Here is a 13,538-nt window from a genome sequence, read left to right on the forward strand (position 1 = left end):
CAGGCATGCGCCACCATGCCCAGCTAATTTTTTGTATTTTTAATAGAGACGGGGTTTCACCATGTTGACCAGGATGGTCTCGATCTCTTGACCTCGTGATCCACCTGCCTCGGCCTCCCAAAGTGCTGGGATTACAGGCTTGAGCCACCGCACCCGGCCAAAAGGTTTTCTTACTGTACCTTTCATACATTGATTTGAAATTCACTTGGAATTGATATATGTGTTGGGGTCAAATTATATATACATATGTGTGTGTGTGTATATATATGTGTGTGTGTGTACAGAGAGAGCACGCATGTACTTAATGAAAAGGTCATTCTTTACTGGCCTACAAAGCCACTTTTGTCATAGATCAAGTAACCATGTATATGTGTAAACAGAATTGAATGTGGGATGTATTTGATGGGGGAGGGGAAGAAAGGAAAAGTGTTTATGCTTACATACATTAAAATGTTTTAAAAATGTAAGCTTCCCAAATGCATATTCTTGTTACTCATACCCACAATCAGTGCTTATGAACAAGATAATATAGATGAAATCAATACTTTTTGGCCATCTCTGAATACAATATCTTCTGTTTCTTACATTGGATGGAAAATTGATTCAAACCATGCTACCATACAAACACCACACAAATAAGCTTGAGTTAAAAACACCTGGCAACAACAAGCAAAGTTAAGCAAAAGCCCTAAAATATCTATCGTTTATGAGGGAAATAAAAGGAAAATTCTTTTAAGAATCCATATTCTTAATGACCAACATAAATCACTTTGTGTACCGTAAAACAAAATTTCTCCTGCCTCCTCCACCTGTCTTCATTATTTATTAGTTTGCCTTGCTTTAAAATCTACCCAGAGGAATAGCAAGGACAAGGTTGGAATCAGCTCCCATCAGTGCAATTGAAAAGGATGAGCCCAGGGAGCACTGGAGGTGCAAGAAGAGCATAAAGCGCATGAATTTATTTATCTTCTTAACTTTGAAGGCCTTGGCTTAGAAATCACAGGGCTTGGGTTTATCCCCAGCCTCAGGAAGACAGAAAGAAAATCATCTGTGACAGGTAATTGTCCAAAGTAGAATATGTATTTTGACAAAAATGTTGTCAACGTTTTCCTATATATTGCTAATCAAGTTAGAATATTTCAGACCCATTTGCTCAAATCTTAGCTTGTAGTCTTAATTGCCGACAATTTTACTCTTTCTTTCTCAAAATGGGTAATAAAGATTTATTATGCTGTGAGCTGAGACTTTTCTTTTAACTGAAATATGAAACGTCAAATGAACCAATCTTTCATCGCTATCTATTGTGGAAGATGAGTATAAACCACGGAAGTTTAGTAAATAAAAACCAAGAAGGATACGAAGTTCCTTTAACACATCAGCCTCATCCTTTAACAAAGAAACCAGAAGCCAAAAAAATAGCAAGACTTGTTCAAGGTCTAGCAGGGAGCTAATGAGAGAGCTAAGATTGGACTCAGGATTTGCCATACCCCTCCAACACATTCATTTTATTGGGTGCATTCAGTTTTTATTTAAAGGATGGCATCGGGCAGCAAAATTTAAGTCATGGGAAATCCCTGTGTATCAGTTACCTATTGGCTACAAAATGAACTACCCCCAGCTTAGTGGTGTAAAACAGCAACAAACATTTTGTTGTTGTTACCTTGAGATAGCATCTTGCTCTGTCACCCAGGCTGGAGTGCGGTGGCCAGATCATGGCTCACTGCAGCCTCAACTTCCCTGGGCTTAAGCAATCCTCCTGCCTTAGCACCCCAAGTAGCTGAAATTACAGGTGTGTTCCACCATGCCTGGCTAAATTTTTTTGGAATCTTTTTTAAAGGTAGAGTTTTGCCGTGTTGTCTGGGCTCGTCTCAAACTCCTGAGCTCAAGCAGTCTGCCCACTTCAGCCTCCCAAAGCCCTGGGATCACAGGCCTGAGTCACTGCATCTGGCTATTGTTGTTATTAACTCTGATGGTTTTGGAGGTTCACTGGGCTCAGCTATGTAGTTCTCAGTCAGGAGTCTATATGCAGCTGCAGTCAGCTGGCAGCTGGAGCCTTCTGACGTCTTCTTCACTCACATGTCTAATGACTGAGGCTGATGTTGCTGTCTTCTGTGACTTCAGTGAAACCTGTCAGCCAGAACACCTACATACGGCTTCTCCACCTGGCCTGGGTTTCATCAGGGCAAGGTGTCTGGATTTCAAGAGCAAGTGTCCTAGGAGAAACCAAACGGAAATGGCATCATCCTTTATAGTCCAACTTCAGAAGTCACAGGGCTACTGTCACTATTCTCACAGCACACCGAGATTTATTTAAGAAGAGGGTACTTAGCCCTTATGTCTCCATGGGAAGAGTGTAAGAAGAGCAAGTGTGATAGAAGATAGTATTGTGATCGTTTTTGGAAAATGCAATCTGCTATACCATGGTATCATAAAGAATCTGTCTGATCTTTGTTTTCAGTTTCTGACACAGAGCTTCAAAAACACTTAGAATTTCCTGTGGTAGGAGTGTTTTTATTATGCTAACAAGGCAAGTCCTGGTGGAACAGTAGCGTTAGGGTGGGAGCTGGCTGCCAGAAAGACCAATCATGTGATTAGAAGGCTGCCTCTCTGGGTTAGTCTGACCTCCAGGGATGGGAGAGGAACTAGAGACTGAGTTCAATCATATGCCAATAATGTGATCAGTCATGCACAGATAATAAAATTCCAAGAAAAACTCTAGACATTGAGGTTCTGTGGAGCTTTCTAGCTGGTACACACATCAATGCTCTGGGAGGATGATACACCATGATTCCACTTCTTCTAAGGGAAGAGCTTAGAAGCTCTGTGTCTCCTCCTCCCTCAAATCTTGCCCTATGCATTTCTTCATTTGGCTGTTTGTAATCTGTATCTTTTATAATAAAATGGTGATCATAAGTACAGAACTTTCCTGAGTTCTGGAATTCAGCAAATTATCAAAACCGAGGGTGTCATGGGAAACCCTGAACTTGGAACTGGCTGTTCAGAAGTGCAAGTATCTTGGGGACCACTTGTGTCTGATGTATAAAGTGAGGCTGATCTTGTGGAGGACTAGCCCCCTAACCTGTCTATATTGTTAAAAGAAAAGCCTTAGACAAATTAAGTTTAACAGAGTTTAATGGAGCAAAGAACAATTTATGAATCAGGCAGTCTTCCAAGCCAGAGTAGCCTCGGAGAGACTCCAGTGTAACCATGTGATAGAAGATTTATGGACAGAAAAAAGAAAGTGACCTACAGAGAACAGAAGTGAGGTAGAGAAATAGCCACATTGGTTACAGCTTGGTGTTTGCCTTATTTGTCACCTTAGATTGGCCAAAACTTGGTAATTAGCCCAAAGGTAGGTTAGTCTGTTTACATATCCAGTTATATTTCAGTTTATTATGTAAACCTTTAGGATGAACTTAAAATATTTAAGGAAGCAGCATTAGGCTAAGTCTCATTTAACTGTACTCATTCTGGGTAAGTAGTGTCAGAATTGAATTGCAGGACACACAGTTGGTGTCATAGAATTGGTATCAGAATACTCATACACTGTGACATCTTCAGCTACCAAGTTTTCTTTTTATTATTCTCACTTGTCTTAAAGGGGAATTTTATATATGTGATACCGACTCTACATGCTGGACACAGCTTACAGGTATTACAAAAATCTTAGCATTCTGTTTTTGTCTCCAAAGCTCTCTCTTTTCCATTTTCTCCCTATATCAAAGATACCTAGTGAACATTTGCAATTTCCACTCTAGTGAATTTCCTATCCTGTCTCCAGTTTTAAGGATCTTGAAGGCTTAGATAGCACTTCTTTCTGACAGGTCAGAAAGTGTTCTGCTCTGATGGAGATAATTACAGCAACATCTCCAGTACACAATCCTTGAATCTTTTCTCATTTTCTGCCTACATTCTCTCTTTAGTTGATTTCATCATGAATCATGGCTTTAAGTACCAGCTATCTACTCCCAGCAGGATGTCTCCTCTGAACTCCAGATTTTTACACTAAATTGCCCAGTCAACACTTCCACTCACATGTTTAATACTCATCTCAAGCTTAACATGTACAACACTAAGCTCATATGGTTTTCTCCAAATCCTGTGCCTCTCACAGTTTTCCTAATCTCAGGTAATGCTGCCTTTATCCTTCTGGTTGCCCAGCTATCCTTAACTCTCTTTCTTTTGTATTCTATGCATAATCCATCAGCAAATTCTATCGGACCTATTTCTAAATATGTTCCAGATTTAACCATATCTCTCCAACCACCACTGTCACCATTATTTATTGACTAAACTATTGCCAAGTCCTCTTAATTGGTTTTCTTGCATCCACCCTTGCCTCATCCCACAGTCTGTTCTCAATACAGAGGGCCAAGAGATTATGTTAAAAATTAGTTAATAAATACATTAGATTATGTCACTTCTCAAACCCTCCAATGGTCCCATTCAGAGTAAAATACAAGATTCTTAGTAAAATGCACGGATCTTACAGGGCCTGGTTTCCATACCTCTCTGATTTTGTATTCCAACTTCATCCTTTTATTCACTGCATTGCAACCACGATGGTCTTCCTGTTCCTCCAGCACATCAGACACACTCCCACCTCAGGGCTATGGTACTAGCTGTTCTCTTTGCTTGGAATTTCACTCCCTTGTACTCACATGGCTCACCCCTTGCTTACCTCAGATGACTACTCAAAATTCTGCTTTTTAGTAAGACCTTCACAGATCACCTAATTTAAAGTTTCAAACCTCGCCCTTTCTGGATATTCATGGTTTGATTTTTCCTGCTTGATTTTTCTCCTTAGCTAGTATTACTATCTAACATACTATATATTTTGCTTATTCAATGCCCAATTAGGAGCCAAATCAAATATTTCTAAGCAATTTGGGAATTTGGAAAAGGGGGAGATTCATAAGGCAAGACTTCATGGAGCTGGAGGATTTGAGCTGACTTTTGAAGAAATGAGCGGGCTTTGAATAGTCAATGAGATGCGTATGGGTAAAAAAGTTAAAGTTACCTTTTCATCACCCATTGCAAGGGTCATAGCTGACACGTGTATAACAAAAGACAGATTAACAAGAGAAAAATGTAACAAATGTGTTTAATTAAAGTTTTATATGGTATAAAATCTTCAGAAATGAAGACACAAAGATGCAGGGAAAACTGTATTTTTGGGCTAAGTCTGATGAAATGAGTGAATAGCTGAGGAGAAACCTGACTGGACAAAAAGTCCATGATCTAATGGTAATCTACTGAGGAGGGAATCCAGCAAAGTCCTTTTGTTCAACTTCCTCTTGGTCTCTGGGTGTAGCATTTCTTTCCTTCAGGACATTTGTCATATGAGGGTCTTATGACCTACTTTCAGGAAAGGTAGGTCATAAGGTCTTATCACGTGCTTTGGAGGAGAAAAAAGGGTGAGAGACAGGATTGCAGGACAAGGTCAGGGAAACCTTCTAGCTTCTGAGGCCCTTCCTACCTCCTTCAGGTCAAAAATACTCAGCATTCCAAAAAGTACCACAATACTTTATAATACTGTGTTCTGAGCCCTGACTAGAAAAGGAAGTAGTCCACGTAAAAGAACATGTAAGCTATTTTCCTGAGATTTTGGATGCAAAAACATCTGATCTCTTAGTAACTAGAGCATTTCAGTACTTTTTTTTGTTTTATTTGGCACCTCCTTGAATGCAAGAAACTTCTTTATCCCTGTGTTCTCAAATTTTACTTATCTGGCATAGAATAGAAATTTAATAAATGTTGGGTGAATTATTCAATGAATAAATGGATGGATGGATGGGTGGATGGATGAGCAGAAGAGTGGAGGTAGAAATGAATGAAGGATGGGTAGATGGATCAATGGGTCAATGGATCAATGAATCAAAGAATGGATGAGCAGGCAGATGAAGCAAACTCTTGCACTCAGCTGCTTCCTGTTTAAATGACATTGGACTCTGATACATAATAACCGTAAAGATGATTCTACATCTAGTGGGTCAAAAGACTAAGATAATTTTGACCTACAGATGGAAAAAACCTTTTTAAAAAACCATAAGAAATTTTCAGCTTTCTTTATGGTACCTTTATAGGCACAGTCAACTGGAAAACTTTCCATCTTGGAAGCTAAAGTTCCCTGTTGTGCAATTCAAAACTAGATTGTGAAACAAGATCTGATTATTAATTTCTTGGTCTAATCTTTATACGTACTCAGTAGGGAAAATGATAATTATCCTCATTATATAAGTGAAGCAAGTCAAAATATGCTTTATGAATTTTAAGACACTCATTTTTCCCTCACATTTTAATGTCTCTGAAATAAAGATGTATCTTCATGCATCAATGGTGTTTTAGTTTTGTGTCGCAGTTTAATTGGCAACATTTTTTCTCTCCTGGTAGCATTTTTAAAATGGTATATTTGATAAGCATCGGTGTCTTAGAGCCATGAAACAACATCAATAATTATCTCAAAGTCCCAAACCCAGTCTATGGTGGAACTGGGACTGGAACTATGGTTTCCTCAGTTTTAAACTAGTCTTTTAGTTACTAGATTAAATTTACACTATAAAAGTGGAGACCTTGGAAAATTGCTTTTATACAATAACTTATAAATTTAAAGAAACTAGCATTCTCTGCATAGCTCCCATTTGATGTTACAAGGGAAGAAATGTGGAGTGTCACAGACTCTGTCTTAGGATAATGTTCCTGCAGCTAGTACCTCACCTAATGTTGGCAGACATAGCAAATAAAAATACAGGAATGTTCCACATGTTGTATGTGTTGGGGTTCATAAAACAGCACCCCTAAATATGGCTCTTTGACTTGCAGAACAAAGGAAGCAGCTTCAATATCTCTCTGATCTCACCCACCACCCGTGTCCTGACTCTCAACACTTTCTCACAAAGCACAAGATGAGGTTATTCTCTGAAATTCCCTTATCTGCCTAGAAACCAGACCTACCAAAAAATTGCACAGTTGCCTTTGATTTCTTCCCTGAAATTTTATCAGCCAGAGAAGATAAAAACTCCTATCACAGAGAAAGAGACTGAACATTAAACACCACGCCTATAGCCCAGGCAAACTTTGTCCCAAACCATTGTTTGTTCTCAGGTTCCAGTCAATTTCCAAAGAGAATCATTTACAAGATATTGCCTTTCGCCCAGTTCCATTCATTCCCCACAAAAAATTATTCACTCCTACATCCCCATCTCCCCTTCCCCTATGAAGACGAGCATATATGCATCTGGACCTCACTAGGTTATTTGAGTAATCATCCTCCAGAATTCCCCTGTGCTTATACATGTTAAATAAGTTTGCATGCCTGAATCTCCTATTAATCTGCCTATTGTCAGCTCATTTTCAGCAAACCTTTGGAAGGCAGAGAAGCCTTCCTTTGTCCCCTATACTTGGGACAGACACTGAAAAATAATGTATAGTTAATTGAAATTAAAATTTAACTGAGCATCCTGTATTTAATCTAACCTCACTCAACTCTCACAAGAAAGGAAATCATCAGACTTGTTTAACTTTCCAGAAGATTCCACAAGAGTGCCAAGCGGCAGAGCTGGGCCAGGAGGTTTGGGCTGCTTCAGTTACCCAGGGGAAGAAGGGCATTGTATGACCCAGGATCTTGGGAGCTCTCCTGATTCATTTCTTAAGATTCATGTTGGGAGGCCGGGCGTGGTGGCACAAGCCTGTAATCCCAGCACTTTGGGAGGCTGAGGCGGGTGGATCGCGACGTCAAGAGATCGAGACCATCCTGGTCAACATGGTGAAACCCCATCTCTACTAAAAATACAAAAAATTAGCTGGACATGGTGGCGCGTGCCTGTAATCCCAGCTACTCAGGAGGCTGAGGCAGGAGAATTGCCTGAACCCAGGAGGCGGAGGTTGCGGTGAGCTGAGATCGCGCCATTACACTCCAGCCTGGGTAACAAGAGTGAAACTCCATCTCAAAAAAAAAAAAAAAAAAAAAAAGATTCATGTTGGAAGTGTGCCAAAACTCATTTTGGTTGGATGCCAACTGGTCTAGTGTTTAAATAAATATCGGACTGAAGCCAACTATCACCAACCTAGAATGAACTTCTGGGGTAGGTTGTTCTCTTTTAAAACTCATAGGTGGAATGGAATTTAATCATGAAATAAAAATAAATACAGTTATTAAAGGTTATTTTAATGTCATGAATAATAATCTAATAATTCTGCAAAGATTTCAAATACATTTTACATATAATCCTTTTATTCTGCCTTCCATTCTTATTTAAAAGTCCATAAACATTTTTTAATTCAAAAAGGGTAGATTGTTCCTCAAGTTATCTAATAGAGGTATTCTCTCTTTTTAACTTTATTTTGTAGAGACAGGGTCTTGCCCCTTTGCCCAGGCTGGAGTGCAGTGACGCCATCACAGCTCAGTGCAAACTGGAACTCCTGGGCTCACACGATCTTCCTGCTTCAGCCTTCTGAGCAACTGGGGCAACAGGTGCATGCCACCACACCTGGCCAAGGCATTCTCTTTTACTATGTTTCTATTAGCTGCTGATCTTGCCTAACTACTTGAAAGTTTTTAATTATTGAATTTGTAGCTAAAATCCTCAGCTTTGACAATCATTAACTATAGTAGCACTTTAAACTTACAGTAATGAATATATATTTATACTTCAACTTACTGATAGAATTTCAACATATAAAGGTTATAAGATTTTTCACACCAGCTTATATCTAAATGATCTAGATGCTTATCTCTATTCAAAACTGAATATTAAGATGTTAACAATAAATCTGAAATATGTACAATAATTATATGTAAATAAATATAAATAATACACCTGAAAGACCTGTTTTATTTAACTTTTTCTTTAAAACACTGCAAGTGTGGCCCTGGATCAGCAGCATCACCGGGGAGGAATTCACAGGCTCTCAGGCCCACTCCAGATTTTCAGTATCAGACCCCCTGAGGGTGGGGCTGTTTAACAAGCCCTGCAGGATATGTGAGTTGAAGTTTAAAAAGCCCTGACTTTGCAACAGTAACACTTGGCAGCTCATTAGCAATGCTGGCTCTCAGTCTCAGTTTTTTCCCTCCTAGGCCTTTGGGCCTATGATAGGAGAATTGCTATAAAGTTCTCTGAAATGCCCTGGGTACATTTTCCCCAATGTCTTGGCTATTAACCCAGTCTAGGCAATAGAATCTTCATTTTAGCAAGATGCCCCTGTGATTTGTGTGTAGCAGAAAGTCTGAAACATGCTGCTCCAGAAAATACTACAACTGAAGGTTGTGTTTTATTCTGTCTCTAACCAGCTGATACTGATGAAAAACCAGGGACTGAGTAACAGACCCTTGCACGTGGGACTGACAGCTGGGCCTGGTTCAAGACTCTTCCTTGATCAATGACATATGGGAATTATTTCAAAGCAAAGAGGCTACAGGCCCACAGAAGTCCAAAACCTGGCATGGCACTAACCCCAAAGTCTTAATTCATTCTAGCATTAACTCAAAAGTTCACGTCTAAAATCTCATCCAAGGCAAGTCCTCTCTGCCTATGAGGCTGTAAAATCAAAAGTGAGTTAGTTACTTCCAAAATACAGTGGGGGTATAGGCATTAGGTAAATACTCCCATTCGAAACGGGAAAAATCAACCAATGCAAAGAGGCTGCAGGTCCCCCACAAGTCCGAAACCTGGCATGGCACTAATTAAAGCCCCAAAATAATCTTTGACTCCATGTCTTACATCCAAAACTCACTGATGCAAGAGGTGGGCTCCCAAGATCTTGGGCCATACCTTAGTAGAGATTCTCCATGAAGGCACTGCCCCTGCAGCAGACTTCTGTCTGAACATCTAGGCATTTCCCTACATCCTCCAAAATCTAGGTGTAGGTCACCAAACCTCAACTCTTGCTTTCTGCACACTTGCAGGCCCAACACCATATGGAAGCCAGCAAGGCTTGGGACTTGCGCCCTCTGAAACTACGGCCCAAGCTGTACCTTGGCCCCTTTTTAGCCACATCGGGAGGTGGACCAGCTGGGATAAAGGGTATCATGTCCTGAGGCTGTACAAAGCAGCTGGGACTTGGGCCTGGCCCATGAAACCATTTTTTTTCCTCCTAGACTAGGGCTCCTCCTAGCCAAATAACATTTCGCTCCTCTTAGACAAATTTCTGCACCTGGCTTGAATTTCTCTCTGGAAAATAGATTTTTCGTTTCTTTTTCTTTCTTTTTTTTTTTTTTTTCTTTTTTTGAGACGGAGTCTCACACTGTCGCCCGGCTGGAGTATGGTGGCACAATCTTGGCTCACTGCAACCTCTGCCTCCCAGGTTCAAACAATTTTCCTTACCTCAGCCTCCCAAGTACCTGGGATTACAGGTGCCTGTCATGCGTGGCTAATTTTTTTTTATTTTTAGTAGAGACAGGGTTTCACTATGTTGGCCAGGCTGATCTCAAATTCCTGACCTCGTGATCTGCTTGCCTCAGGCTCCCAAAAGTGCTGGGATTACAGGCGTGAGCTATTGCATCTGACTGGGATTTTTCTTTTTCTACCACGTGGTCAGGCTGCAAGTTTTCTGAAGTCTTCTACTCTGATTCCATTTTAAATATAAGTTCCAATTTTAGACCATCTCATTCTTTACGCAAATGAGCATACGCTTTTAGGAGCAGCCAGGCCACATCTTTAATGCTTTGCTGCTTAGAAATTTCTTCCATCAGATTCTCTAAATCATCTCTCTCAAGTTCAAAGTTCCACAGATCTTTTGAGCAGGGGCACAATGCTGTTAGTCTCTTTTTAGCATAGCAAGAGTGACCCTTACTCCAATTCCCAATAAGTTCCTCATCTCTGTCTGAAATCATCTCAGCCTGGACTTCATTGTCCATATGGCTATTAGCATTTTAGTCACAACCATTCATCAAGTCTCTATGAAGTTCCAAACTTCCCCACACCTTCCTGTCTTCTTCTGAACCCTACCAACTGTTTCAACCTCTGCCCATTATGCAGTTCCAAAGTCACTTCTGCATTTTCCAGTATCTTTATAGCAATGCCCCATTTTCCTGGTACCAATTTTTGGTATTAGTTTGTTCTCACACTGCTATAAATAATACCTGAGACTGGGTAATTTATGAAGAAAAGAGGTTTAATTGACTCACAGTTCCACAGGCTTAACAGGAAGCATGGTGGCAGACTGCAGGAAACTTACAGTCACAGCAGAAGGCAAAGGGGAAACAAGTATCTTCTTCTGTCGGCAGCGAGAGAGAGAGAGAGAGAGAGAGAGAGAGAGAGAGAGAGAACGGGGAAGTGTCACACACTTTTAAACCACCAAATCTCATGAGAATCACTTACTATCATGAGAACAGCAAGGGGGAAATCTGCCCCCATGATCCAATCACTTCCCACCAAGTCTGTCCCTGACACATGGGGGTTACAATTCAACATGAGATTTGGGTGAGGACACAGAGCCAAACTATATCACTACTCAAAGGAAAATAAACAAATACATTGAAAAGATGCCTGTATCTATATCATATGTTTATCACAACTTTGCTATTCACAATAGCATTAACTCATTTATTCCATATGATATTCTATAAGTTAGGCCTTATTACCAGTTTACAAATAAAAAACTGTGACAATAAGGATAAGTCACATGTCCACATATAGAAGACTAGTAACTAGTCTGGTTGCAGTGATTCCCAGCACTTTGGGAGGCTGAGGTGGGTTGATGGTTTGAGCCCAGGAGTTTGAGACCAGTCTAGGCCCATGATGAAACCCTGTCTCTAAAAAAAACACAAAAAGTAGCTGGACATGATGGCACATGCCTGTAGTCTCTGTTACTTGAGATACTGCACATTTGAGCTGGGAGGTTGAAGCTGCAGTGAACCATAATTGTGCCACTGCACTTCAGCTTGGGTGACAGAGTGGCACTTTGTCTCAGAAAAACAAAAACCGGGCCAGGTGCAGTAGCTCACACCTGTAATCCCAGCACTTTGGGAGGCCAAGGTGGGTGGATCACTTGAGGCCAGGAGTTTGAGACCAGCCTGACCTACATGGTGAAACCTCACCACTACTAAAACTAAAAAAATTAGCTGGGCATGGTGGCACATGCCTATAATCCCAGCTATTCAGGAGGCTGAGGTGGAAGAATGACTTGAACCCAGGAGGCAGAGGTTGCGGTGAGCTGAGATTGTGCCACTGCACTCCAGCCTAGGCGACAGAGTGAGACTCTGTCTCAAAGAACAACAAACAACAAACAAACCAAAACCAATCAAATAAAAAAGACAAGTAACTGGTCAGAATTTGTACCAGACTATGCTTTTAGGATGTAATTCTACTTTTTGTAAAAAATAAAAAAGAGTATGCAAAAAATCTGGAAAGATATACACCAAAATATGAACTGTGCTTACCTGTGGTTGGGTGAAATATATATATATATATATATATATATATATATATATATATATATTTGGTGCTTATTGTCCTTTCTTTTTTTTTTAATGTAACATGTTTTTTTTTAAAGTTGGGGAAAGCAAAGCCAAAGTGGACACCTGCTAAATGATGCCCTCGCAAGAGACATTAATGAAAGCCATCACTCACTGGTTACAAGAGTATCAATAACAATGATAGAGGCTTGAAAGGGACCTTTTCATATTATGTCCTCCCATTGTCTCTTGACAGAGTATCACGAAATGGCCCCAGTACAACTTGTCACCCTCATCCAAGCCCTTTAACAACATAACATTACAGCTACTCCCATAAAAAAAAAAAAAAGCCTATTTTCCCACACTGTGACTAGCTAATCCTCATCTGATTCACCAGTTGACATCCACCAAAATCAGCTGAACCAGGTCAAATCAATGGAGCCAACTTGCTGACTGATAGAAAGAAAAAAAAAAATTTGGTTTCTTACACAGCAATAGCTAGCTGAGGCAATGTCCACAAGGATAGCTTTATCAACGTCTTTATAAAGCAAGCCCTTTGCAAAAAATATCTTGAGAGCTCATACATAAAAGTCTTCAGATTTGTTAAGAGGCTTCTAAAGCAGGATTCCCAGCCATTACTGCATATTAGAATCACCTGGTAGCTTTAAAAATTCCAATAGCCAAGGAACTCACGAGACAATTAAGTCCAAATCTCTAAGGCTAGGACACAATTCATAATCTTTTTCTAAAAGCTTCCCAGGGAATGATTCCAATATGCAGCAAAGGCAGAGAATCAGTAATCTGAAGTTTAGTTTAATTACTACACCTTCCATACAATATGGCCCACGAGGCTAAGCTTGAAGCTCATGGTCTTTAAAGTGAATGAAACACATGGCTTCTTGGAGTATTATAAGCTCTTTTTTGTCCCACAGAGGAGCCTTCTAAGTAGGAGATAAATGGGTTCTGCTAAAACCATCTCTCTGAAAAACCCTGAAAAGTTTTCTGAAAATCTCTCTGAAAAGTCATTTATGAAATCCATACCAAACCCGTTCCTGGAACGAACTAACTTATCGCCTGCTTCAGACACATCAAAAGTTTGCCAAAAGACTCATTTTCTCTTCTTTCTGACCTGATGATGCCTCTC

Source organism: Saimiri boliviensis, chromosome 9 (genome assembly GCF_048565385.1).
Source record: "Saimiri boliviensis isolate mSaiBol1 chromosome 9, mSaiBol1.pri, whole genome shotgun sequence".
Taxonomy (NCBI): Eukaryota; Metazoa; Chordata; class Mammalia; order Primates; family Cebidae; genus Saimiri; species Saimiri boliviensis.